At 31.5% G+C, this 12,608-nt stretch overlaps 1 long non-coding RNA gene across 1 annotated transcript; it reads left to right on the plus strand.

Moving 5' to 3' along the window:
• Positions 1-807: 807 nt before the first annotated feature.
• Positions 808-2,629, plus strand: LOC139500022 (uncharacterized). The gene is made up of 2 exons (XR_011658291.1): positions 808-1,795; positions 2,237-2,629. It is a non-coding gene; the product is annotated as an uncharacterized lncRNA (long non-coding RNA).
• The last annotated feature ends 9,979 nt before the right edge of the window (positions 2,630-12,608 follow it).

The raw sequence follows: 12,608 nt of genomic DNA on the forward strand, positions 1-12,608 counted from the left end.
TTTAATTTATCTAAAAGTAGTAAAAAACAAAGGTTTGTACCAAATATTTTGATAGTAGCATGATAATAACACATTTTTACACACTAGCCTTCGATATTGGGCCGATTCAAGTATGACGTGCGCCATTTTGTATTTTACCGGAAGTGAGACATTTTTTTCAAATGCCTTCGTATCTGAAATGAAAGAGTAATAGTTAAGGAAGGTCTATGCTAAATTTAATGCTTGTAGCAGGATGTGCACAATTTTTCACAAAGCCGCCGTACTTCTACAAAAGATAAGACACAAAACAATTTCCAATATGCATTACAAAAAAACTTCGTAACTAAATACTTGAACGCTGAATTAACAAATACCGAGACTTGTCTTAAAACGATGCGAATTCAAACTCAGCAAAAGAGTCATATCAGGTGATAGGTCACGGTCGATACTTAAAAGACCGTGCAGACGAATTAAATAGTTAACCAAAATCTAAGACGTGGAAAACGTCCATATTTAGTTTTGTATTAAACCATTGCATTGAAACACCTGAACATTATGTTATCTGAATTGTGATATTCGAACAATGACATCACCTAATAAATTATATAGTAAACAGCAGTGGCAATACGATTTTATTTAAATCAGCTTAACAAAGAAAAGATAAAAATGTAATCATTATTGTATAACTTTTAATATGAAAATAAGAAGATGTGGTATGATTATCAATGAGACAAGTTTCCTTAACAGACAATATGTCACAGAAATTAACCACTTTAGGCCCCTTGTGGCCTTCGACAATGAACAAAACACATGACGTTAAGTTATGAAAAAAAAAATAGTTTAATAATTTAAATATAAAAAAGAAGATGTGGTATGGTTGCCAATGAGATAACTATCCACAAAAGACCAAAATGACACAAACATTAACAATTATAGGTCACCGTACGGCCTTCAACAATGAGCAAAGCCCATACCGCTTATAGTCAGCTATAAAAGACCCCGATAAGACAAAGTAAAATAAATTCAAGCGAGAAAACTAACGGCCTTATTTATGTAAAAAAAATGAACGAAAAAACAAATATGCAACATATAAACAAACGACAACTCCTGAATTACAGCCTCCTGACTTGAGACAGACACATACATAATTAATGTGGCGGGGTTAAACATGTTAGCTGGATCCCAACACTCCCCCTAACCTGGGACAGTGGTATAACAGTACAACATACGAACGAACTATAAAAAGCAGTTGAAAAAGACTTAACTCATCAGATAGACAAAAAAATAAAAGTGGACGTGGCCGGGTACTTATACATCCCGACACAAAAAGACAAAATGAACAGATCTGAGAGTACTCGCAGTTATCTGACAGCTAGTTCAAAGCCATTAACAACTAATAATAAAAATCATGCCTCTAAGAGATATAGGAAGATGTGGTGTGAGTGCCAATGAGACAACTCTCCAACCAAATAACGATTTAAAAAGTAAACCATTATAGGTTAAAGTACGGCCTTCAACACAGAGCCTTGGCTCACACCGAACAATAAGCTATAAAGGGCCCAAAAATTACTAGTGTAAAACCATTCAAACGGGAAAACCAACGGTCTAATGTCTAATTTACACATTCTGATCACATGTTTAGTTCAATCACCTGATTGTGTTCAGAACGGACGTATCACAACAGCCGTTCCAAAAACGACAGAGTTTTCAAAAACAACCATAATTACTCCATCGTCATCAGGAGAAATGAAGGATATCCAAATTAAAATACAAGAACTCAAGAAGGATTTATATGTGAATCCAAAGTTAACATCAAGTAAGTATGTTTAAACAATTAAAGATTAGTTTAGTCGTACATAAAGGCACCATAGTATACCGCTGTCCAATTATCACTGGACATTTGTGTCATGTTTTTATAGTTACAAAGACATAACGCGTTGTTATTACTAATCTTTGTAAAAGCGATGGGCGACTTTCTTGGTAGTGCGATAGATTGACGTTGACGAAATAATTGCAAACCTTTCAATCTACATCATTGAGCAAATAAACTTGTTGGCTCAGACGATTAAAACATATAGTTGGATATTAATAGAGATTTTCTAATAGATTTTTTATTTTTTACTACAAAAACTTATTTTGCTTTTGCTGTTGAAATATAGCATTAATATAAATGTATAACAATAATGCAATAAAAAAAAAATCTTTTTTTTAATTCTCAAAAACGAATTTGTTGGCATATTATGATTCTTTTTTTCAGGATACAATAGATCTGTGAATAGTGTATATGACAGCAGAATATCATCAGTAGCTATAGGAACAGTGGCAATAGTATTCATTTCAATTGTTTTTGGAACTATTATTATCTTAGATTTGATGAAATTCGTCAATCATGTAAAAGGTATTATCATTCGACAGTGACGGTACGACAGTGTGAAAGATGGATAACCAAACAGAACATTTTACATTTTAAATACAATATTGATATTTATAGATATGTAGAATACAAAATGGAAATTTAGAACACAATTAGCAACAATAACGATGATAGTAAATGATAAACATAGTAACTATGATAAAACTGTGGTTCAGATCATAATCTATTTATCATTGCATTTTTACCATGCTTGCGATAAATGTTATTTATATAGTGTTATATTTTTTTCTTTGGTAATCAATAGGTGTTTGTATACAACCCTTTAAAAAAGTAAAATAACAAAAATACCGAAATTCGCCTTAATCAAATAGGGAAATCAAAATCTCAAGCACATCAAACAAATAGATAGCAACTGCCATATTCCTAACTTTAAAAAGGCACGTCAACTGGTTTTATTGCTTTTTTTTATTTTCTTATGTAAATATATTTTTCCCTTGAAACAATATAATACTTTTCAGACAACAATATTCAATGATTTATAAAATGCATATTTAGCTTTCCAAAACCGTGTGAATTTGCTGACAGCACTTTCAAAAGTTCAAATAACAAAAACAATGAACTTTGAGGAAAGTTCAAACCATATGTTCCTCTCAAATGGCAAAAAAAACCTCAAATATAACCAACGAATGGAATACAACTGTCATTACTTTTGAGTTTCTGGTTTTAGACAGGTATTTCATATCCAGAGGAAGTTAGTTGTTAAGTATTGATGTAGATATGTCTGATACTGTTGAACATGGTTTCGAGCGTCACTGATGAGTCTTTTGTAAACGAAACGCGCGTCTGGCGTACATACTAAATTTAGTCCTGGTATCTATGATGAGTTTATTTACAGATGCGAAGAAAACGCATTCTTAGCTTAATCTTTATAATGCTTGTTTAACGGGCCCTGTTTTGGATAAATGGGCAGAGCTAACGTCGACAATTGTTATTCCCATGCAGTCAATATTTCCTACGTATGAAATGTGTGTGAAAACATGCAATTCTCTTCATTTTTTTAAAGACAGTTATTTATTTTGCTATCTTTCTACTTGAAAATCTCTGTGAACATTAATGATATACTAAAAATATAACTGTTTTGCACATACTTAACTATTGCTCGTAAGATAAAATAACCTTATTTTGTTATACTTCATTTTTTTAAGACTGCATATGACCCTTAGCGTAAATTTTCAGAATTACTCAACAAACTGTTGTTTATAAAGTGAAATTATCATAACGGATAGTTCGGCAAGCGAAATCTATTGCAAGGGCATACAATTCGTGGCAAGTGAAGACTGTGTACTTATCGTTCATCATTATATTCGTACATTATAATAATTATGGTAGATGTTGTGTATACGATAGAAATAGCTGTACGACAATCTTGCAATACCCTGAGACGACATTTAGCTGAAAAAAGGGGCAATAGGACCCCAAACAAATACTAGGTTTTCAATCTCTAGCTAAAAAACTAACATACTAGAACCCCAAATTTATTCTTTTGTAAGCGTCTATGTACGACTTTAGTAATTTATAACGAAATTAGAAAAATAGTATATGGTTTTTTTTTCTTTATAAACATATATATATATTTCTATTGGCTAATACATAAATATATACGGCTCTCAATGATCATATGACATTTTTGTAATCACATTCAGCGTATAAACGGAGAATTTTCTTAAAGGCCTTTATAGGTTAAGAATAACTTTATAGAACAAACGGGTTAAATAGCTCTATTCGTTATGAAGGGGTTATTTTTTTCGAAAAAAAATTGAAGAAAATGAAGTTTTCCTTTTTTATTTGAGAAGCGCAAATTTCAAACTGAAATATCCAAACGAATAGTTATGACGGTATATTTTTCCTTTCTCTCCTTCGGAGAATGAAATTATAAGTCTTAATCTAATGAGGTTTTAGTTAACATGACTATTATAACTAGCTGTTAAGGTTAAAACGATATATAGATCCATTCCTTTTAAATGTTAGATTTGATCGTTTCTGATGAAGATTGATCTAAGGCAGCGGTTTGGAAGTTGTTGATTAAGGGTTATTTAATTTCCTAACATGTATGTGACATTACGGTGTTCCTTCATAAAAGCATGTTGAAACAGAGGGTACTGTCTTCTGTTCCGTGTGGGCAAGCAGTTTTCACACAAAGCACACCTCATATTGATATAGAAAAGAGGTGTCATTATCATGTTTTATCTTTCCTTTGCACTTTTATTCCAGAAGAAAATAACAAAACACAATCATTATCATTCGCCAATAATTCAAATTGAGATTCGATCACTGCAGCGATTTAGATTTCTGTCATTTCACAGATAACTTGTAATTGATGGTAATTGCTTACATCATGCCAGAGGTACGCAAAGGCATCTTCCATTGCTATGCATTCATCAGGATTACCAAAGTTATTCGGTTGAATATTAGCTGAATCAGATGTGTCCCAATTAGTATATTGAAATAGGTCCCCATCTGGTTGTAACCAAAGAGTACCTAAGAATAAGCCACTAATGAAAGTACCGTTCAAATTCTCATCGCGGAAAATCTGTTCTTCGAAGAAAGCTTGCTTCTTGTTGTTATTGATTTCAACTAGATTGGCGCCATATTGTGAACATGTATTCATTGCCATCTCGCACACCATAGTTTCCCGTACAACTTTATAGCAGGTGTTGATATGCCGCATGTATATAAATCCATTGTGAACATCACACCACTTTCTGTATAATAAGAAGTGTACCCCGGGGATGGGCACTATTGTTTCATATGTTTCAGAAGTTCTACATATACCATTTTCGAATGCAAGGGAAAGACAATCGTTGGCTAATGTACACTCAAAATAACACTCAATCCTTGATCTAACAGTTATATTCTGAATTAAACCAGCTTCTAAAAACTTAGCTATTTCAATGTTAGCAGACGTACCCTGTACAAATCTGAACTGTTGGTCAATTCCATTAATGGTTGCAATAGATGAGTCACTAAAGTTTTGTGAAAATAAAAACAGCAATAGTAAAAGTAACATTGTTATTGTGTGTAGGAAGTTAGTCGTCCGATTTTATAATATCAAACCAAAATCTGTAGATTCGAATGTTAGATCACAATCCTACATCGGCACACAAAATTGCAATTCTAATTATCTATATGATATCTCCATTGTGTTTTATATATTTTCAAATCTAAATTAGTCTATTAAGATATCATACCAGATTCGAAATTTAACATGTCAATTATTATTATGTATGGCAAAAATCAATCAGTCAATTGTAGCAATCTTCAATTGTTACATACATGTAGCAGGGAATAACATCTGCAATTGTTGACCCTCCGGCTAATATACATGTGATGAAGACATTGAATAAAAAGCCAAATCTAGATTGAAAGTTTAACCACGGTTTTTTAAATAACACGGTACTGTATGTACTCGGAATGAATGAGCATCTGATATTACATGTAATTGATGCTTTTGTCAAACAGAGGCGGTAATTAAAATCGTAACTGACCAATCAAAATGCTGACATTATTTGAATAATGAACTTGCTGCTTGTCTGAAACACTATATTCATCACAATCGAAAGCAAATACCCCATCACAACTCTGAAGGTCAAATGGATTTAAATAATAAAATAATCCAATACATAAATATATATCGTGGTCACTTTGTGCTAAGCGTTGAGAATAAATATTTTCTTTAAGTTTAATTATATTGGACAGAAAACAAATATAACTCAATAAGTACAATAATTAAATCGAGTTATACAATTATTTGTTTTAGAAAATAAAGCATTCCTCCACAAGGTATAGCATAACAGAAACTTTAATTGGCAATACTAGTCATGATTTTATTTGTGTTTTAATAGCTCTGGAACCAATCTTAATTGATCAGATCAAGTACAGAGCTTAAATACGTATATAATGGTACTCTATATTGGAAATCTTATTATTTGAAATATCATTTAATCACTCGTTTTTTGTTGTTGTCTATGGAATCAATTATGACATTGGTATATTTTGATTAGATTTAAATGTGTGTCAACAAGACATATTTACCACTTCCAATGGCATAATATTTACACATACTAATAGTACCCTGTTGTTGTAATTATTCCTCTCGCAAAATAATGGCATATGGGAGTTAAAAAAACAATCATCTCTGACTGAGGTGATATAGATTCAGATTCAACATTTAATTATAGTGTCACAACAAACAAACATAATTTTATATAAAAATTCACAACTCTTCAACTGCGTATTTTATTTTAACTTTTTGTTATTCGAGCGTACGTCACTCATGAGTCTTTTGTGTACAAAACGTGCGTCTTGTGTAAATACATAGTTTCGATCGTGGTATCTATGATGAGTTTATTTAAAAATTTTATGAAGGTTTCTTAAGATAACAATATATTCATACGAATTTGTTAACACATTAACATTTCAAATTTACAATGACCATCTATACTACATGAATGTCAAATATTTCTTTCTATAAAAACTAGTGAAATATAATTCTGTTTTATCTCAATAAAGTGTTGTTGCAGATTTCGGCTACTTAGTATTACAATTATAATTATAGCAAAATTCTCATTATTAAATAAAAGTATAACATTTTCACTTTCTGACGGAAGTTATTAAGTTTATTAGGATAAACAGCTTTATGCATCATGATATGTGTTCAATCTACAGGAGTTCATCTTCAATAACAGAACTACAGGTGTCTCATAACTCTTCATGAACTTGTTTTTTCACAACTTCCATTTTCTATTAGTAGGGAAGCTACCCAACAAGTAAATCTTACAAATTGTTTAAAAATAGTTATTGAACTGAAATGTATTTGATAAATATATTGTTAATTATTAAACACATAAGTGCTTTTGCAAGTCCTCAATATACCGCAATCTGCATATGCAACAACACTTCTACACAAGTCGGGCTTATCAAAATATCTTCCTCGATTTGTTTGATATTATAACTATAACTCAGAATTACAATAATTGCTCATAATTATAAAGGCAACCGTAGAATACTACTGTTCAATAGTCTAAAATCGATAAAGCCATAACAAATCCGGATTACAAACTTAAACCAAGGAAAACACATCAAATATCAGAGGAAAACAGAAAACCAAAACAACCGAACTGCAAAAAAAAAAAAACCCAAAACACCAACAAACATAGAAACCAAAGTTTATACCACCTTTATTAGTCTAAAGCTCCAAGTCTCAATTCTAGCATAACACTTTCTACTTGACCTTTTAAAAATTCTATATTTTATTATATGCTGGTCTATCATTCAACCCCTTGTCTCACATCTAAAGATGTTTGACCATCAGCTAACAAATTGTGTTTTCCAGCATATTTAAATAGCTATGGTAATATTATGTGTGCATTTAAAACTCCCGTGAAATGTTTCATGACCCTGTTTTTTGTATAGTTTTGAAGAAAAATAATGTATACAATTAACAATTCCAAGTCTCTACTGGTCAATTTTGCTACTGCTTTGGCCTTTAACGATCTTTAACGTAGTAGTCTGAAAATTTAGTCAATAGCAAGCCTAAATATTTACACATACCAATAAAAACAAGAGGCTCTCAAGAGCCTGAATCGCTCACCTTAATTCTTTTGGTTAAATCTCTCATCAATGATTATTTTGGCTTTTCAATTTATTTAAATGTTCTTTGGATCGTCCTATTTTCTTCAAAAGCCAAAAAAAATAATCATTTTCTCCTATGTTCTATTTTAGCCATAGGAGCTATGTTTCTTGACATACAAGGAAATAAAATATAAAATTTATACTAGATATTCTGAAACTCATTTAGCCTAAGTTTGGCTGAAATTGATACAGCAGTTTCAAAGGAGAAGATTTTTTAAAGTAAGTCAGCATGATGAACAAATTGTGAAAAAAGTCTTTAAAGGGCAATAACTACTTAAGGGGTCAATTGACAATTTTGGTCAAATTGACTTATTTGAAGATCTTACTTTGCTGAACATTATTGCTGTTACAGTTTATCTCTATCTATAATAATATTCAAGATAATAAACAAAAACAGCAAAATTTCCGTAAAATTATCAATTCAGGGGCAGCAACCCAACAACAGATTGTCTGATTCATCTAAAAATTTCAGGGCAGATAGATCTTGACCTTATAAACAATGATACCCATGTCAGATTTGCTCTAAATGCTTTGGTTTTTGAGTTATAAGCCAAAAACTGCATTTGACCCCTATGTTCTATTTTTAGCAATGGCGACCATGTGTGTTGCTAGATCAAAACGTCGGATACAATTTATAAACTAGATACCCTTAGGAACATTCAGTTAAAGTTTAGAAGTATTTGGCCCAGTAGTTTCAGAGGAGAAGATTTTTGTAAAAGATTACTAAGATTTACGAAAAATGGTTAAAAATTGACTATAAAGGGCAATAACTCCTAAAGGGGTCAACTGACCATTTCGGTCATGTTGACTTATTTGTAAATCTTATTTTGCTGAACATTATTGCTGTTTACAGTTTATCTCTATCTATAATAATATTCAAGATAATAACCAAAAACAGCAAAATTTCTTTAAAATTACCAATTCAGAGGCAACAACCCAACAACGGGTTGTCTGATTCATCTGCAAATTTCATGGCAGATAGGTCTTGACCTAATAAACAATACAACCCATGTCCGATTTGCTCTAAATGCTTTGGTTTTTGAGTTATAAGCCAAAAACTGCATTTGACCCCTATGTTCTATTTTTAGCAATGGCGACCATGTTTGTTGATTGATCATAATTTCGGATAAAATTTATAAACTAGATACCCTAAGGAACATTCAGTTAAAGTTTGGAAGTATTTGGCCTAGTAGTTTCAGAGAAGAAGATTTTTGTAAAAGATTACTAAGATTTACGAAAAATGGTTAAAAATTGACTATAAAGGGCAATAACTCCTAAAGGGGTCAACTGACTATTTCGGTCATGTTGACTTATTTGTAAATCTTATTTTGCTGAACATTATTGCTGTTTACAGTTTATCTCTATCTATAATAATATTCAAGATAATAACCAAAAACAGCAAAATTTCCTTAAAATTACAAATTCAGGGGCAGCAACCCAACAACGGGTTGTCTGATTCATCTGCAAATTTCAGGGCAGATAGATCTTGACCTGATAAACAATATTACCCCATATCAGATTTGCTCTAAATGCTTTGGTTTTTGAGTTATAAGCCAAAAACTGCATTTGACCCCTATGTTCTATTTTTAGCAATGGCGACCATGTTTGTTGATAGATCAAAACTTCGGATACAATTTATAAACTAGATACCCTAAGGAACATTCAGTTAAAGTTTGGAAGTATTTGGCCCAGTAGTTTCAGAGGAGAAGATTCTTGTAATAGTTTACGACGACAGACAATGGACGACGACGGACGCCAAGTGATGGCATAAGCTCACTTGGCCCTTCGGGCCAGGTGAGCTAAAAAAGGTATGTACATTAGACTGTACTGTAAAAAGCTCAAACTCCCCAGTAGATCTAGATCCAATCAGCATGCAACTAAAGGAAAATAGTTCCAGACCAAAATTAACAGAGATTTCTTATGGTTATTTTATCATTTACATCAGACTTTTGGAACATTCCATGTAAATTCCAATTTTTTTGTTTGTTTATAAGTTCAATTATAGTCACATTATTCACCTCTTAAATTGTGGATTCTTTTATTTTTGTGGGTTCCAATTTTCGAGATTATTGATTTTGTAGTTTTACAAAAGTCTGCATACCAGCCTTTAGAAATTTGAACTTATTTGAATATTGAATTAGAGGTCACAATTCGCCTGTATCCATTAAATCCATGGAAATGGTATTCCACGACCAGGGATGTTGTACAGAATTCTTTTTTACATTGATTTAATTCTTGTGTTTACCGGAGATTTTGTTCACACAAATTTCATTGCAATCTATGCACAATTTTGATAAAAAAAACAACTATATAAAGTTTTTATATTAAAGTATACATGATCATATTAATGATAATTCATGTCAACACAGAAAATGGGGTTGGACATAACATTGGGAAGTAAACCTTCAATTTGGCGTAGAATTTTACTATAGAGTACAAATGTAACTAACTGAAACATCAAGTCTTGAAAAATCTTGCAAACAATTAATGTCAATTCAGACTTTTACATTACACTATGCAATGGATTGTTTGTGTTTAAAAAAAGAAATTATAGAATTAACAATATGTACGTGTTTTAATTGATAATCCTTAGTGGTAAAATCTTGAAAGTTAAAGTGTAGATTTTTTATATCTGATGCTAAAATGTTTTTTTCACACTAATGCTAGTGGCCTGTAATTTTAATATAACTGGGGTAAATGCATAAAAAGGTGTTGTTTTGAAAACCTTGAAACCAGAAGTTGAAATCTGCTCTTACACACTCTTATATTTGTCATGCTTATAATACAAATGATTAAATTTTTTTCATACTAATTTGGTGCATGTAGTCTGTTGTCTATTATTGTATTGTTCTTGTTGTATCCCCTGTCTATTTTCTTGAGATATATTTTATTTACTTGTCCTTATGACCAAAGTTTCATTATGTAAACCTTCCATTGATGAAATGAAAAGCTTAGTGATCACATCAACCTGTATTTTAAGCTGTTATTTCGGGTAAATTATGTTCTTGTAGTATTGGCGAGAAGTCCTGATGTCAAATTCAAATCAGTTTTGGCCCTTGAGAAACACTCAATATACAAAATAGAATTTTTGTGCCTGCCTGACCAAGTGAGGAAGAACCTACCAGCCCAACAATGCACCAGTTGAGGAATACTAGTATGCAGGGAGGGTTGTCCACAGAGGAAATGAGACTAAATGTCTCCTATGCAAGGTCTGCATGTGTAGAGCCAATGTGCTTGTAGATAAGCAGAGACCTATCAAAACAACTCTTGAAGAAAAATGGTAAAAATAATCACTGAAATGCTTGAGGATGAATGAAATTTTAGAAGTTACCAGTGACTAGTTTCCATCAAGGGAATATAAAAAGAAATGCAAAATATGTAACTAGTAAAATTGCTGAAAAGTTTTCTTTGCATTAAAAATTATTGAAGGTGTTAGGAAGTATATGACGGGTGGTAAATTGAACTATAACAGCTAGTCAGACTGCTATGAACCAAGCAACTAATTATACAAAGACCATGTATATGATGGCTTTACACATAGATTGGACACATCAATCATATAGTGGGAGGAGACTGACCTCACTTGGCTTTCAGAATGATATACTATTTGCTGTGCAATAAATTCTATTATGTCGGTTATCATAATCTGTATTTCCTCACCAAGAGTAAAATGTGTTTGTGAAATGTATCTTATTAAGAAAGGATCAGTGTGCATCCTAGTGAGACTCCATTTGTAACCTTAAAGTGTCAATGCTGTCCTTAATTTCCATTTGCTATATTGGTTTCTCATAAAAAAATTTACATGTTTAACATGTGGTCATGCAAGAGCTTTCAGTAGATTGCCATATGGTTCTGGCTTTGGTCATTGTTAAAGGCAGTACAGTGACATAAAATTGTTGGTGCAGTCATATATGATCAATAACTCTTTGTATAACTAGTAGATCAGATGTATATTGCCATCTTGTATAATAGATAAACACAATCGGACTAGATCCTACGAAATATGCAAATTTATGTATGTTTAGAATTATTGTCTTATAAACATGATAAAGGACATTTTGTTTTATATCTCATTTTTTCAACTGTTTTCATTAAAAATTAACATTTTTTTCCTTTAATTTTGACTTGTAAGGGGGCAATGAATTAGATAATCTAACTTTAATAAAGGAATATAAAGATAATTTACCTATATTGTTTTGAAGCAAGTAAACAAGTCATGTGACCCCAATTTTTATATTTATAATCTGTAAGTACATTATAATACCAATTGTTTTTATTCAATTCTAAAATTATCTCATTGAGTCTTCTTATGTATAATGTTTACAAAATGTATTAATTTTGCACAACCTACATGTAGCTTGAAGAAAGCTTTGTGACCCTTACTTTTGATTTGATTTTTTTCAAAAAAAGCATGAACAAAACTTAATTGGCAAATTTAAAAAAAAATTCTACTGTTCTTTATTCAGATGCTTCATTCACCATAATTAGTGCATGAATTGTGAATTGAATTTTAGTTTTTCCAGTTCAGCTGAGCTTCATAAAGAGACTAAATATGCTGTAACAA

Source organism: Mytilus edulis, chromosome 13 (genome assembly GCF_963676685.1).
Source record: "Mytilus edulis chromosome 13, xbMytEdul2.2, whole genome shotgun sequence".
Taxonomy (NCBI): Eukaryota; Metazoa; Mollusca; class Bivalvia; order Mytilida; family Mytilidae; genus Mytilus; species Mytilus edulis.